This window comes from Oryzias latipes, chromosome 3 (assembly GCF_002234675.1).
Source record: "Oryzias latipes chromosome 3, ASM223467v1".
NCBI classification, from domain to species: Eukaryota; Metazoa; Chordata; class Actinopteri; order Beloniformes; family Adrianichthyidae; genus Oryzias; species Oryzias latipes.
Genome location: NC_019861.2, coordinates 300,080 through 313,553, shown reverse-complemented (window position 1 = coordinate 313,553; position 13,474 = coordinate 300,080). Strand labels below are relative to the sequence as shown.

The following is a 13,474-nucleotide window of genomic DNA, read 5'->3' as shown; positions in this document are numbered from 1 at the left end:
GGTCAGCTGCACACTCCAGTGTGGGCACCTCCACAGCAGGGCCTCAGCCAAGGCTGGTTTCCCCTTGCCGCTTCATCCCAAGACCAGACTTCTACCACACCCATCCATTCATTCATACACAAACTCTCTCCACCCATCCCTGTCCTGAGCAGCCTCTCTCCCCTGCACCACAGTCATCCCTCTTGCATTCAACGCTCTCCTTACACCCTCTGTCCATCCCATTCGCGGTCTTCCTCTCATTCTCACTCCACTCACATCAGATTCATATACCCTTTTCACCAAACGCTCCCTTTCCATTCTTTCAACATGTCCAAACCATCCCAGTGCCTTTTGCTCTGCTCTATAGGCCAACTCTCGCATCACACCAGTTCTCTCTCGGATAACTTCATTTCTCATACGATCCATACGCGTCACACCACACATACTCCTCAAACATCTCATCTCAACTACATTCAGCTTCCTCTTTTCCGCCACTTTCAGACTCTGTTTCAGCCCCATATAACGCTGCAGGCACCACCACACCCTCATACAATCTCCGTTTCGCATGCTTTTCCAGTGATCTACATTCAATCACTCTCTTCATCCCCCCCCCCCCCCATATCTTTCGTACTTCGTTCATTCTAAACTCTACCTCTTCCCCTATTCCACCATCCACACAGACACACGACCCCAAATGCTGAAAACACTCTACCTCTTCCAACAACTCCCCATTTAATGCCACATTCAATCTACGTTCACCCTTTAACCTCGTACACCTCATCACCTTACTCTTTCCCTTATTCACCAATTTACGATACTAATATTAATAATATTAATAAATAATATTATGACGTCTGTTGTAAACGAACAGAGCTGCGAGATAGTATTCGAAAGGTGCCTTTATTATTGTTATGATTATTATTGAATTCATGTTCTCTTATAGTTCTTTTTATCTGTGCACCCATTGCTTTATTATTGACAGAACGGACCCGGAAGGGCAACATTTAGCCGTGCTGACAAAAATTTCAGCCACGGCTGAACTTAAACTGGAGTAACGAGCGGATTGTGACAACATGTCTTTATAAAAATGACAAAGAATATTGTCATACACAATTTATGGGGGAAAACTCCTTTAGGTTACAAAAGGGAACGTGAAATGAAAATACGTAGCGCCCAAGCAGATGTCAACGCTACGTAGTTTGTCCAAGTGGGGTTTCCGTAGTGTGACGTTATACTCAGTCGAAAGGACCCCGAACGGAAGTTCCAGGCCGAAAGGTTATGGTACCTACACCGTATTTTGTGATTTGTGCAAAGGCGATACTGCATTAGGACATGTATTGTCTCTGGATATTATATGTATCACTTGTTTGATAAGTGCCTTGCCTAGCAATTTATGTGCACAAGATACTTCAAAAGCACATATATTTGAGAGTTTGCTCTGCACTTATATTTTCCCACAAATTTTTAAAAACAGGTGTGAAAAGTATTGACAAGTCAACCCAAGTTTGATTAAGATATACAGTAATATCCTCATTGCTTCATCAAAGGTAATAAATACAATAGCACTTCGGGCATACAACAAATTTTGTCATTTTCAACAGCCAATTTCTTCCTGAGCATGTATCAAGTGGCAGGAAAGTCTTTTGTGATGTTTTGTAAAACAGTATCTCATATTATACCAAAAAAAACCATAAGAAACCTTTTAAAAAACTTTAGTATCGTTTTTGGTAAGAAATCAATGATAACTGCTGCTCTGTTTAGTGTTTTCAGGGAGTGGGTGAAGAAAGTTTATTTTTTTTAACTTTATTGTTCAAAATGTAGGTACAGCCAGGAGAGCAAACATATTACATGCATTTTACACAAAAACATTCAGGTTTCCACAACTTTCATACAAACATACAGCTTTCTTAAGGCTTTCAGAGATTTAACTGAGATACATTTCAATTTGTTTGATTAACACGGGGGGGGGGGGGGGATAGAAGATGAATAAAATTAGCATTTATGAATATACAATTTGCCAAATATAATAATAACATTAATTATTAGTTTTTATTTGAGTCCAAGTTTTTATTATAAAACCCAAAAATTATATATTCGAATTTCAGAGTGAAGTTGGGGTGAATATGATTACTGATAAATTGTAAACACTTCTAAAAAAATTACCAAAAAAATTATCAAATTCTAATTTCAGTACAATTCCAAAAAAGAAGATTAATTGCTTTTGGATGTTCTTTGCAAAAGGGACAAATCAATTTTTTAATGTATGTTAGCATGAATTGATTAGTGGGGTAAATTTTGTGCATGATTTTAAAAGAAACTTCTTTCATTTTTTATTTTATTTATCATAGATTTTTGGGTCACACTCCAGCCCTTTCTCCAAATGCTGCCGGGAACAAAACGTCTTCAGTAGTTTCGAAGCCGCTAAACAACACGAGGAGAACGAACGGCCGTGACGTCTTACCCGAGCTCCAGTAAAGTGAAATTTGATTGGTCACGTTCTGCAACGCGACCAATCAGCTGTCAAGTTACAGCGCTCCGCGCTGCCATGACGCAGTCTGTTTGAAAACAATGGCGGCACGGAGCGTTAGGTCCGAAGATGAAGACGGAAAAAAAGAATAAAAGTTGACCATAGGAGACATGGACACCCTCTAGTAAGCGAGGCCGACCGCGTCCTCACAGCGAAAAGACCTCAGAGGATCCGGGAGTTGGCGGCAGTGACCCGGCCGAGCCGATAAGTTCAGGTAAAACTTTTGATCTAAATGGGCATGTTATAGTTATATTCGGGGCTTGGAGGCTACGGGGTTATATTTAACCAATTCCGGGGCTATTTTAAATAGCAAAAATAAACCACATCCTTCCCTTTTGCCAGGAAAAGTTCATCTGAAGCGATTGAAACATAATCACAGAGGCTGGACGACGTGGAGAAAACCAAGAAGAAGCTACAAGAACACCGGATACGACCCCCCCTCGAAGTTTCCGTATGTATCTTCCGTGTGTAAAAATATTTTGTGCTGAAAAACTTCGCTTTTGTATAAAACTTCAAGTAACCCAGAAACATGTCATCACCTAACGGACAGACGTCGAACAGCGACTTTGACGCGGTAAACAGCAGGACGTGACCGAACAGGTTAAATGAAGTGCGTGGTGGGGATGGGGGATGGGGGCTTGGGGGGTGGAATCCGCGGCACACGTCTGTGCAGAACCGGGGCCTGTGATCCGTATGGATCATGGATCATCCGCGCAGCCTAGTAGCTTCTCCTGGGATTCGGTGTCAGACTGTAAAACCTCATCATCCGCGGGACGTCATCACCGCGGACCCACACTTAAATTATTTATTTATTTATTTGAAGACACAGAGGACTCATATGGTGTGTGATTTGAACTATAAACATATTCATATTTGCTAATTATTGTGTATTCTCGTGCGGTTATGGACAAATGTTGGACACCCTGGGCACTATGTCAATTAGGTTTCTTTTAGGTTCTACGTGTTGGGCGGCCGCGGCGTCACTCCTCTCGATTCCCCCGCTGGAGCGGCAGACGTCGCCCCCCACTGCCGTGGGGCCTGTGTAGCGTGAGCAGCATGGAGACACGGGGGTCCACCGGCAGCTGCGCCCGAACCGGCTGCACAGGGTCCGAACGTCGGCTCCCCTCTCGCTAAGGGCGCCGGAGGAGGGAAAGGAGAGGCGAGGAGCCTGCGGGGCGAGGGTGGAGCGCAGGCGCCCCGATGTCTCTGCACTTCTGTCAAAAGTGGCAGGAAAATATACGTCTGTATGCACTACGAGCTCCTCATGGGAGCGTGAATTCAGCGCGGCAGGAAACATCGTCACCCCGTTAAGATCCTCACTGATAGCTGACTCGGTTATCATGTTGGTGTTCCGGTCACGTAACATGAAGACGGACGAATAAAAGCAGCAGCACGATTCACTAAAGCAGCCAAACAGACAAACACGTGTTCACTTTTTTTGCACTTTAAAAAAGGTTGTTCATGTTTAGCCTATGTTGAACCTTTCCTGCGAGGACTATTCTCTTTCTGACTGTGGTAGGAAAACGTCGGCGGATCTTCCTTTGGGGTTATAAGCTACATGCGTTCTTGAGTTTGCCACTCGGCCGCTGGGGGTTTTTGTGTTGGGCAGGTGCCTGTATTCTAGAACATTGGCCATAACAGCAATGTTACTGTATCCTCACAGACTTGTTCTTTCTTTCAGATTCTTGTCCATCACAAACACAAGAACCTCGGAGAGCAGCTCCAGTGGAAGGTCCGGGCAGATGACAAGTATGTTTCTTTCTCACTATCGTTTAAGGAAACTTGACAAGAACTCCAGTCAGTTATAAAATATTGTCTTTTCTTTAGCTTCAGAACACCACACAATGAGGACATGACGGCAGCAGTGAAAGATGTGGAACCAAATTGGAGTTTCCACCAAGTTAGAAGTAAGCACATGAAGTTGGATTTACACAACTCGCCATAAGTTAGAGATAATGTGAGAGACTCAATGTCAATAATCAGTGTTACTTTCTTTTCAGAGATTTTTTGAATAGGATTGCAATTGTATTAGTGTGATAGACAGCTCATTTAATGTTTCCATGTCTTAAGACCAAACACTAAGTTACAATAACGATATAGCATTGACAATGGATAATTAAGATAAGCCACTGTGACAGTCTGCATGGCACATTTTGAATATTCCACTTTGGAAACATGTTTGCAATATGTTGACCTCATCTTCTGTACATTTCATATTTCCATCGACTTGGAGCTTGCAATCAAGCTATTGACAGTCTCAAGTGCAAAGAGAGAGAATGGAGATAGAAGCAAGGAGGAGGTCAAAAGGAGGACCAGTCAGCATGATCAGGTGAGTTGTCCTATTTGTGACCTTGTTTCATTTACTCAGGTCATGCATGGTCCAGTTGAACTGTGTATGTCTGTGTATGTTGTTTCCACTAATTAAAATAATATTTTCCTTTCCTGTTGGTCCACAGCTCTTCAAAAAGAGGGTTAAAATTGCTGAGAAGATTCTCAATCAAGAAGATCTGTCATAAATAAAAAGAGCCAATGCAAACTATGTCAGCGACGAGGAAAGTGACGAGGACAAACCATCTTATTATCAAGCCTCGCCAAAGTGGCGCTCCACTAGGCTAACCATGGTGATGCTGAAATGCCATAAAGCCTGGGATGAAAACTGGAGGAGTGGAATTGAGCCAAAATTACTCTTTAGACACTCAGCTGGCTTTACTGAAGGAAACCCACCACCAGTCAAGAGCTGCTATCTGGCAGAAGAGAAAAAAAGGATACATGTTTGTTTGTGGTTTTTGACTTATTTATTTATTTTGTAATAAAATATTTTTGAGTAATACCGGTTTTCTGTTACCTTTTATTTCTTATATATTTTGGAGATGACTGGTATCTTGAAATATCCTGACTTACATCATTAGTGTTTGTTCTTCAGATATGCCTGCTGGCCATATGTTCCAAATCCTAACTTCAGATATGACTGGTATACGGATATCAGATATCAACAGATATGACATGGAGAGAATCTGGAAATATCCTGACCTTGGATATCACAAGTGACGCATCTCATATCTGGAGAGAATCTCATCTCCAGATTCTATCAGAATAAAAGTGTCCCATACTCGGAGTTGATATGCTCAGGACATGAACTTAGAGACAGTCATGTCCGGAGAGTATCCACCGTAGATATCACCAGATATGGGGTATTTCTGAGGATATCCAGACAAATATATGTCCTGATTCTGGGGGCTTTTGCGCAGTGGGTAAACACAGCCAAACTTATGTTGCAAACCAAAAGATGCTTCAACTTGCTGTAGGTGCTTACCATTGAAATGGGTCCCATTGTCAGATCTAATTTTTGCAGGGAAACCATGTGTGGGTATGTAATTATTTACCAGTGCTTTGATCACGGAGAGGGAATCCTCTTTTTTGCAAGGATAGGCTTCCGGCCATCCTGAAAAGGAATCAACGAGAACCAGCAAATACCGCTTACCTTGCACGGGGTTGATCATGTCAGTGAAATCCATCACAATCTCAGCTCCTGGCCAGGGGGCAGGATCAAAAGTTCCTGGCAAAGGTTTTAGGGTGGGCCTAACATTGTAGGACTGACAAACTGTACAGTTTTGCACATAAGCATGACATACATCACGTAACCTGGGATGCCACCACATGCACAGCTTTGTCATCATGACAGATGGACCTAAATGCGCCGGGCCATGGCTTTCCTTAAGGACTTGCTGGAGAAGAGGCCCGTCTGGTGCCACAGGCTGGCCATACGGACCAACCCACAATCCATCCGAGGTTTTCACTGCACCTCTTTGAAGCCAATAGGATCTCTGCTCTGGCGAGGTTTTGGATTGCAAGGTCACCAGGTCATCATGCGTGGGACTCTCCAACAGCTCAGGTGGTGTGTAAACACTTACCATTTGAAGTGTGGGGTTGTACCCTGCTGCTGCCTTCGCAGCCGCATCAGCAGCATTATTTCCCTTTGTTGTTAAAGAATTACCTTTACTGTGACCCGGAACTTTGACCACCGCCACTCTGGAAGGCATTTGCAGCGCATGATCCAGTCGCTGCATCAGATCCTTATGAGCTATGGGCTCACCTCTTGCTGTAAGATAAGAGTTCCTTTTCCATGCAGCGAGATCCAACAACGCAGCCGACACTGCATAAGCAGAGTCCGAATATACTGTTACCTGCTCTCCAGATGCAGCTTCAAGGGCCAGGCACAGGGCCAGAACTTCTGCTGCCTGTGCTGACGGCTTAACTGTCAAAGTTTGTGCAGTCAAAGTGATGAACTTACCTCCAGAAAACTCAACCACGGCAGCTGCTGCCTGAAGGGGTCCAGCTTTGGAGCGGAAACAGCAACCATCTGTAAAGAAAATCCTTCCTGCTGGAAGAGGCTTTGTCTCCAAGTCAGGCCTAGTTCGCAGCTCCTTCGCCACAGCTACAGAGCAAGAGTGAGGGTCCACAGAAATTCCCTCTGACATGTTAATCCCCGTGTGTTGATATTGAATATTTGGAGCTGTCAGAGTTTTCATGAGCCTCGTCTGTCTCAAAAATGACAGTGTAAAAGAAGATGACGCAACATACGATGTGACTGAATGTTCTGTCAAAATTATCAAAGGATGCGACATCACAATGTGTGCTGTTTTTAGAATGACTTTTGCTAATCCTGCAGCATAGCGAGTACAAAGCGGTGCGCGGGCTTCAACAGCATCCAGGGAGATGCTACAATACATCAGCACATCCCGTCTACCCTGATTCTTCTGAAAAAGAACAGCATTAACAACTGTGGGTGTCATAGAAGCATCAAGATAAAACGGCTGAGTATAATCTGGTGGTGCGAGAGCAGCCGCGCATGCCATGTCCTGCACTAATGTGACAAAAATCTCATCAGTTTCTGCTGTCCAGTTTAACACGGCTGTGAGGTTAGTTACACCCTGTTCTTTAATTATTGACCTCAAGGGGGCAGTGCGTTCTACAAAACAAGGAAGAAAATGTCTACTGTAACCACAAAGACCTAAGAAAGCCAACATGTCTCTGACTGTCTCTGGACGTTTATGCTGCAAAATAGACATTCTATGCTCCGTAGACATTGATGATCCCGTGCTAGAAACAATTCTGCCAAGAAATGTAACCTCTCGTCTGCAACATTGCAATTTCTTTTTAGACACTTTAAAACCTAAATTACACAACTTCAGGAGAAGATCTTTCGTCGCCTGAAGGCAGGTTTCAGCAGTGGGAGCTGCTAGCAAGAGATCGTCAACATACATCAGCAAAACACAACCTCCTGGCAGCTCAAGATCCTGTAGACAAGATTTCAAACACTGATTGAAAATGCCAGGAGAGTTTCTAAAGCCTTGTGGCAAACAAGTGTACTGCAAGCGGACGCCCTTATATTGAAATGCAAATAGATGTCTGCTGTTCTCATGTAACGGAATACAAAAGAAAGCATTTGCTAAATCAATAGCAGTGAACCACACACATTGTGGGGTTAAAATTGACAGCATGCGATGTGGATCAGGCACAGGAAGGACTGGAGTAATGGTGACATCATTCACAGCCCTTAAATCATGCGCCATTCGATATGTTTCACCATCTGCTTTCAAAACCGGTCGCAAAGGAGTACACCATGACAACTGCGAATGCTCAATAACACCAGATTTCCACAAACCAGTCAGAGTTTCCTCCATCCCTTCATCTGCATCCTTCACCCAGCGGTATTGTGGTCTGAACACCTTGGCTCCTGCAGTTACCTGAATCTCCACCGGGGGAATGGTGGAGCATGAACCAACATCAAATGGACAGACAGACCATAAAGACTTTTAATAACCCCTCTGCATCTTCATGATCCGTCTTCTGCCTGCCATGATGTCTGGCAATGCATACATGCTCCAGTATTGAGGAGTTAGTAGTCAAAGGCAAAGTTATTCTGTACATTTTTGTAGATGGAGAAAATTGGACACCTGGATGAGCACAATCCTGCCAGTCTGTGTTGTTCACGCCCCTCTTAGTCATGGGTCCGAGTTGTCGAGCCTCATCACCAGGGGATAATGCTAATGATATGTGTGGCACCGCTGTGTCTAACATCCGATACCATTGCATTTGTGTGTGTGTTAATACACAATGAGCCGCTACACCCTCCGGACCAATATATATATCAGTGGAAGTTAAATGCCACGTGTGGCCTTCAACCTGATGAAATGCTTCCTGATATAGTTGATCTTCCTCTCTGTCGTAATAAAGTGTGCAGTGCAGCTCATCTGGAGGCGGGAAATATGGCTTTAAAGACAAGATCCAGGATTTCCACACCTGAAATTCATAAAAAACACCTGGCGTTTCAGGGGTCTCCGGATCCAACAGGGCCCAGTAGATGTCAGCAGTGGGGGTTGGCTGTGCTTGAGGCTGCAGCAACCACTGTCCCTCATATTGTGTGCCATGGCATCCAGTCAGAACCTGTCCATTCGGGAAGGTGATCTGTATCCCATCTGGAGAACATAGGATGCTGGCACCTGTTTTGACAAGAATATCCCGTCCCAACAGATTCACAGGTGTATGTGGTGAATGCACAAATGAATGTTCCACCTTCTGACCAGCCATTTCAAAAGTGAGTGGGATGATCTTTTGCAGGTTTTGAGGTGTCCCAGAGAAGCCAACAAAGTTCATATGTTCATTTGTCAGAGCAGATGTAGGTAACTGACAGTTTATAGAGGAACAAGTCGCTCCAGTATCCACTAATCCCATCATATGATTACCTCTGAGTTTGAAAGGGACCATGGCTCCTGCATCACCAAGTGGTCCCAAGGTTCCTGGGCACCCCTAGTGGTATTGTCCGGTTTGCCACTCCTGTGGTCCCTTTGCCCAATGATCCAGAGCGCCACAGATGAAGCATTCATCTCTAGCTGCTGCAGGCGGGGGTCCCCTGGGTGGTCCACGTCTTCCAGGATATGCACCTCTTCTCCTGCCTCGGTCTCCGTAAACCGGCGCCTGCCACATAATCGCTGCTGGTTCTGGGGATATTTGACTCATCATGTTATTTTCTTTTTTAACCTCCTTTTTATCTTGTTTATCCTGAGTGGATTCTTTACGAGCCTGTGCTAGTTGGAGTTTTAATAACTGTGTTTTTAGCTGTTCAATCTCTCCCTCCGCTTTGTCTTTTTTGTCCAAATGTGCTTTGCAATGATAACCCAAATGCCTTTTGAAACGACCCTCATCACTCGCCATCAAGTCTGGGTCTGCTTTTAATGAATCCTGCACATCCTGAGGCAATTCTGCCAGGATTCCAGTCCTAAACATGACTGTCTCAGGAGGTGACAGGCTGGGATCTCTGCCCGTGCTGTCTGTCCATTTCTGGACGCACTCTGAGTAAAATGTGTTGGGGTCCTTACCTGTGAAGGGGAAACAGGATGGAGCTGCAGTCTGTGGATCTGGAAAAAGTTCTCTGATGGTATCAAAAACTGGACCTTGAACCTCCACTAAAAGAGTGGAGTCCGGAAGGTCCTGCACATCCGCACGCTGTTCTATAGACTGGATCTCAGTAATTGTTGCTGTTATGCCCAAAATCTGTCTCAAATCACCCATACAGGGAACATGACCCTGCATAACTGTACATAATTGCTGGAGGAAGTTACGTCCACCATTCGCCACACGTGGTAAACGTTCACCAAGTGTCGACACATCCTTTAGCGGAAGGGGCTGATAAATAGGCACACCAGCTCCCGTCGCTATCATAGGAAACATATGTTTTGAGTCCCCACCTTTCTTACCTTTTCTGGGTCTTAAATTGTATTGTAGTCTACTTACCTGCGTCAAATCCTGATTGGTGACAGGGACACGTGGTCGGCGTGGAGAGTCTTCATCCTCCTCCTCCTCCTCAGATTTGTCGCCTTTCTGGTCTGAAAATATCAACCTTTGACATTTTTTGAATTCAGCTGGTGATTGATACTGACCTGCCAGGCGCTGCAAGGCATTCTCAAGATGCACAGTGCGGTTCTCATATGCTTGCAGGATCTGTTGGACCTGAGGGTCAATCACTGGTGTCTCAGCTCCTACCTGTGAGACTGGAGGACTGTTAGAGTCAGGATAAGCGCATGCGCCTGCATAACTTACCCATGGCCCAGAGGGGGTTTCTGGCTGAGGATTCATGAGATCTCGGGGGAGGTCTGCTCCTTTGTCACCCCTTTTGGATCGTCTCTCCCGCAGCATGAGGGCTACATGCTGTTTTTCCTCAGGGGTTAAATCTTCATCCATGTCACAAGCAACTCCACCACAAATTTTCAACATTGGGTACATGTTTTGTGAAGCATAAGGAGGGGGAAAAGCAACTGGAGGGGTTTCTGTCCCTACTGGAAGGGGAGGGTAAAGAGGGAGGGGGGCTTTGGGGGAAGATAGCCTCACAGGAGATTCATGTCTCTCCTGCTCCGCCTTTACCACAGCTAATGCTGTAGCAGCAAGAGTTAACTGATGAAGCACGCGTCTAATTTCATCAGCTTCCTTGTGTCTCCGTTTATTTCCTATCCTTTCCATCCATGATCCTTCTTTTACCTTCACCTCCAACTCCCGAACCTGTTTCATCACACAATCCTCATTCCTTCGTAACTGCTGACTAAATGTCAACCAACTTTCAGTCCGTTTCAAATCCATCTGAACCCACACATCACGCAATTTCACTCTCTCCTTCTCTCTCTTACTCTTCTCTATTCCACCCAACACCTGGCTTTCCAAAATCTCATACGTTCTCGCCCATTCAGCATCATTCAAGTCACCGTCACCGCTATTGTCCTCGTCACGTGGTCTGTCGTCAAAACAAAATACACCGGTTTCCTCATTTTTTCTGTCTAGTGCACCTTTCATTTTAATTGTGAATCTCTCTGTGGTTTCTCTCCGCATAAAAATAATTTGTGAAGGTTCGCCGCCTTCCTGGTGTTTCCGAAAATCCTAAAACGCGCAAAATTATTTCCTATAGTAACACCGTTTTTTCGTACGGGATTTTGTACAGGCTCAAACAGACGCAAAACCTACTAAATTTTAACGTAATCCAAATATCACACGCTCCCAATTTAGTGTTTATTCAATTTTTGACAGGCTGAACTGACACAAAACCTGCTCAATTTCCTCAAATTCAATTTCATAAATTTCCTAGGTCCAATTTGCTGTTTCAGTAGGGTGAACCACAAAACTTATAGGTGCGCTATGCCGCTCACACAATCCACTTCCCCACAATTTTTAGTTATTCACTAAGAGAATAACCTTGTCAATATGCAGAATTTATGAACAGGTTCCTGCTTACCTTGTTAATGATGGGGCCCCGAGGGAAATTGACCACGTGAGGGGGGACGCGTCACCTACTTTTCGCCGAAAGTCTCAGAGATCTCGTTATAAACCACTATGTTCCGGTTCAACCGGTCTAATCCGCGTTGCGATTCCGCGTTCCTTTCCCACCTTTCACGGTCGGGGTCACCAAAGTTGTTGGAAATAATAATCTGTCGCTTTGAGATTACTTTCCTTGTTGCCTGTTCAATAAAGTCGAGAAGGAGAAACCACGGAACTCGGCCGGATTAAAGATTAACACATTTATTTCCCTAACAATATTTCTAAAAACAGAGTAAAACAAAATATAACAGATATCCGGTTTCCCAAAGTTTCAGAACTTGCACAGCGCCAAATTACAAACGTCTTACCGTGTCAGCCTGTTGGGAACAACGAAAGTTCCTCCGTCCAGCTGTTTTAACATCTCGGTTTCAGCCTCCTCCTTCGTAACACAGCATGGCGTCCAGACTCCTCCTCTGGACGCTCGGATTGGCTGGCAGGGAGCCTGCCTCCTTCTGTCAGTCCATATTAGGAGTCAGCATCCGTTTCCCGCGTCTGAAGTCACTTCCCAGACTGACATGGTCCCGCAACCAAATGGCTCCCTAGGTGGTCCCCCACATGTGGCCGGATTTACCTAGCATACAGTAGACAATACACCTTTGTTCCCCACACGGGAGCAGATGCCTGTGGCGATTCCCAGGGATGGAGTCAGTCCATAAGATGATTGATTTTTGATCCAAGTCAGACCTACAACCAAATGGCCTCAGAAGATCAAAGACCGTTTCCTCCTTGAAGGGGATGAGTTCGAAGCTCCAGCATCACAACCTCTTTACATATGCAATGTTCAGGAAGCCCCTTTGAAATTCAAAGTATGGGAACCTTACACAGTAAACCTGTAAGAAATCTTCAATGAAATAAAGATAAGATAAAAGCCTAGGAGAAATGAGAACCACAAAAAATAAATTCCTTCACAACCCCACAGCCTACCTGAGTATTCATGCTGACCATGTCCATCCCTTTCTGACCACAGTGTTCCATCTTCTGATGCTACTTCCAGCAGGATAAGGCTCCATGTCATCAAGCTGGAATCCTCTCAGACTGGTTTTTTAGAACATGACAATGAGTTTTCTGGACTCAAACGGCCTCCACAGTCACCAGAACCCAATAGAGAACCTTTGGGATGTGGTGGAACGGGAAACCGGCATCATGGATGTTCAGCAGACAAATCTCTCGCAACTGATGCTGTCATGTCAACATGAACCAAAGTCTCTGAGGAATGTTTCCTTGTTGAATCTCTGCCACCAAGGATCAAGGCGGTTCTGAAGACATAAGGGGTCCAACCCGGTTCTACAAAGGTGGACCTGACAAAGAGGCTGGTGGGTGTACTACACCAGAGAAGCCAGTTAGGAGTCCATCCGATGAAAAGGATTCAGTGATCAAATATACCAAATGCCGCATTGAAATCCAGTAGATGTAGCTCTTAAATGTCATGTTGTTTTTACTAACCGGTCACTGGGATTAAGGGATTTTTAACTTAAAAATGGTAAATTGAGGAACATAGCCTAATACTTCAGGCTCTTTTTTAGGAGGACCCTCATCACAGCTGTTCTAAAGACAACAGAGGATATAACATATTTTTGAAAAAGGGATGTGGAAACTAAATCTTAA

General features: G+C 44.6%; 1 long non-coding RNA gene across 1 annotated transcript; it reads left to right on the top strand.

The window, feature by feature from the left end:
• Positions 1-2,268: 2,268 nt before the first annotated feature.
• Positions 2,269-2,902, top strand: LOC111946813. Its single transcript, XR_002872584.1, has 2 exons — positions 2,269-2,720; positions 2,849-2,902. It is a non-coding gene; the product is annotated as an uncharacterized LOC111946813 (long non-coding RNA).
• The last annotated feature ends 10,572 nt before the right edge of the window (positions 2,903-13,474 follow it).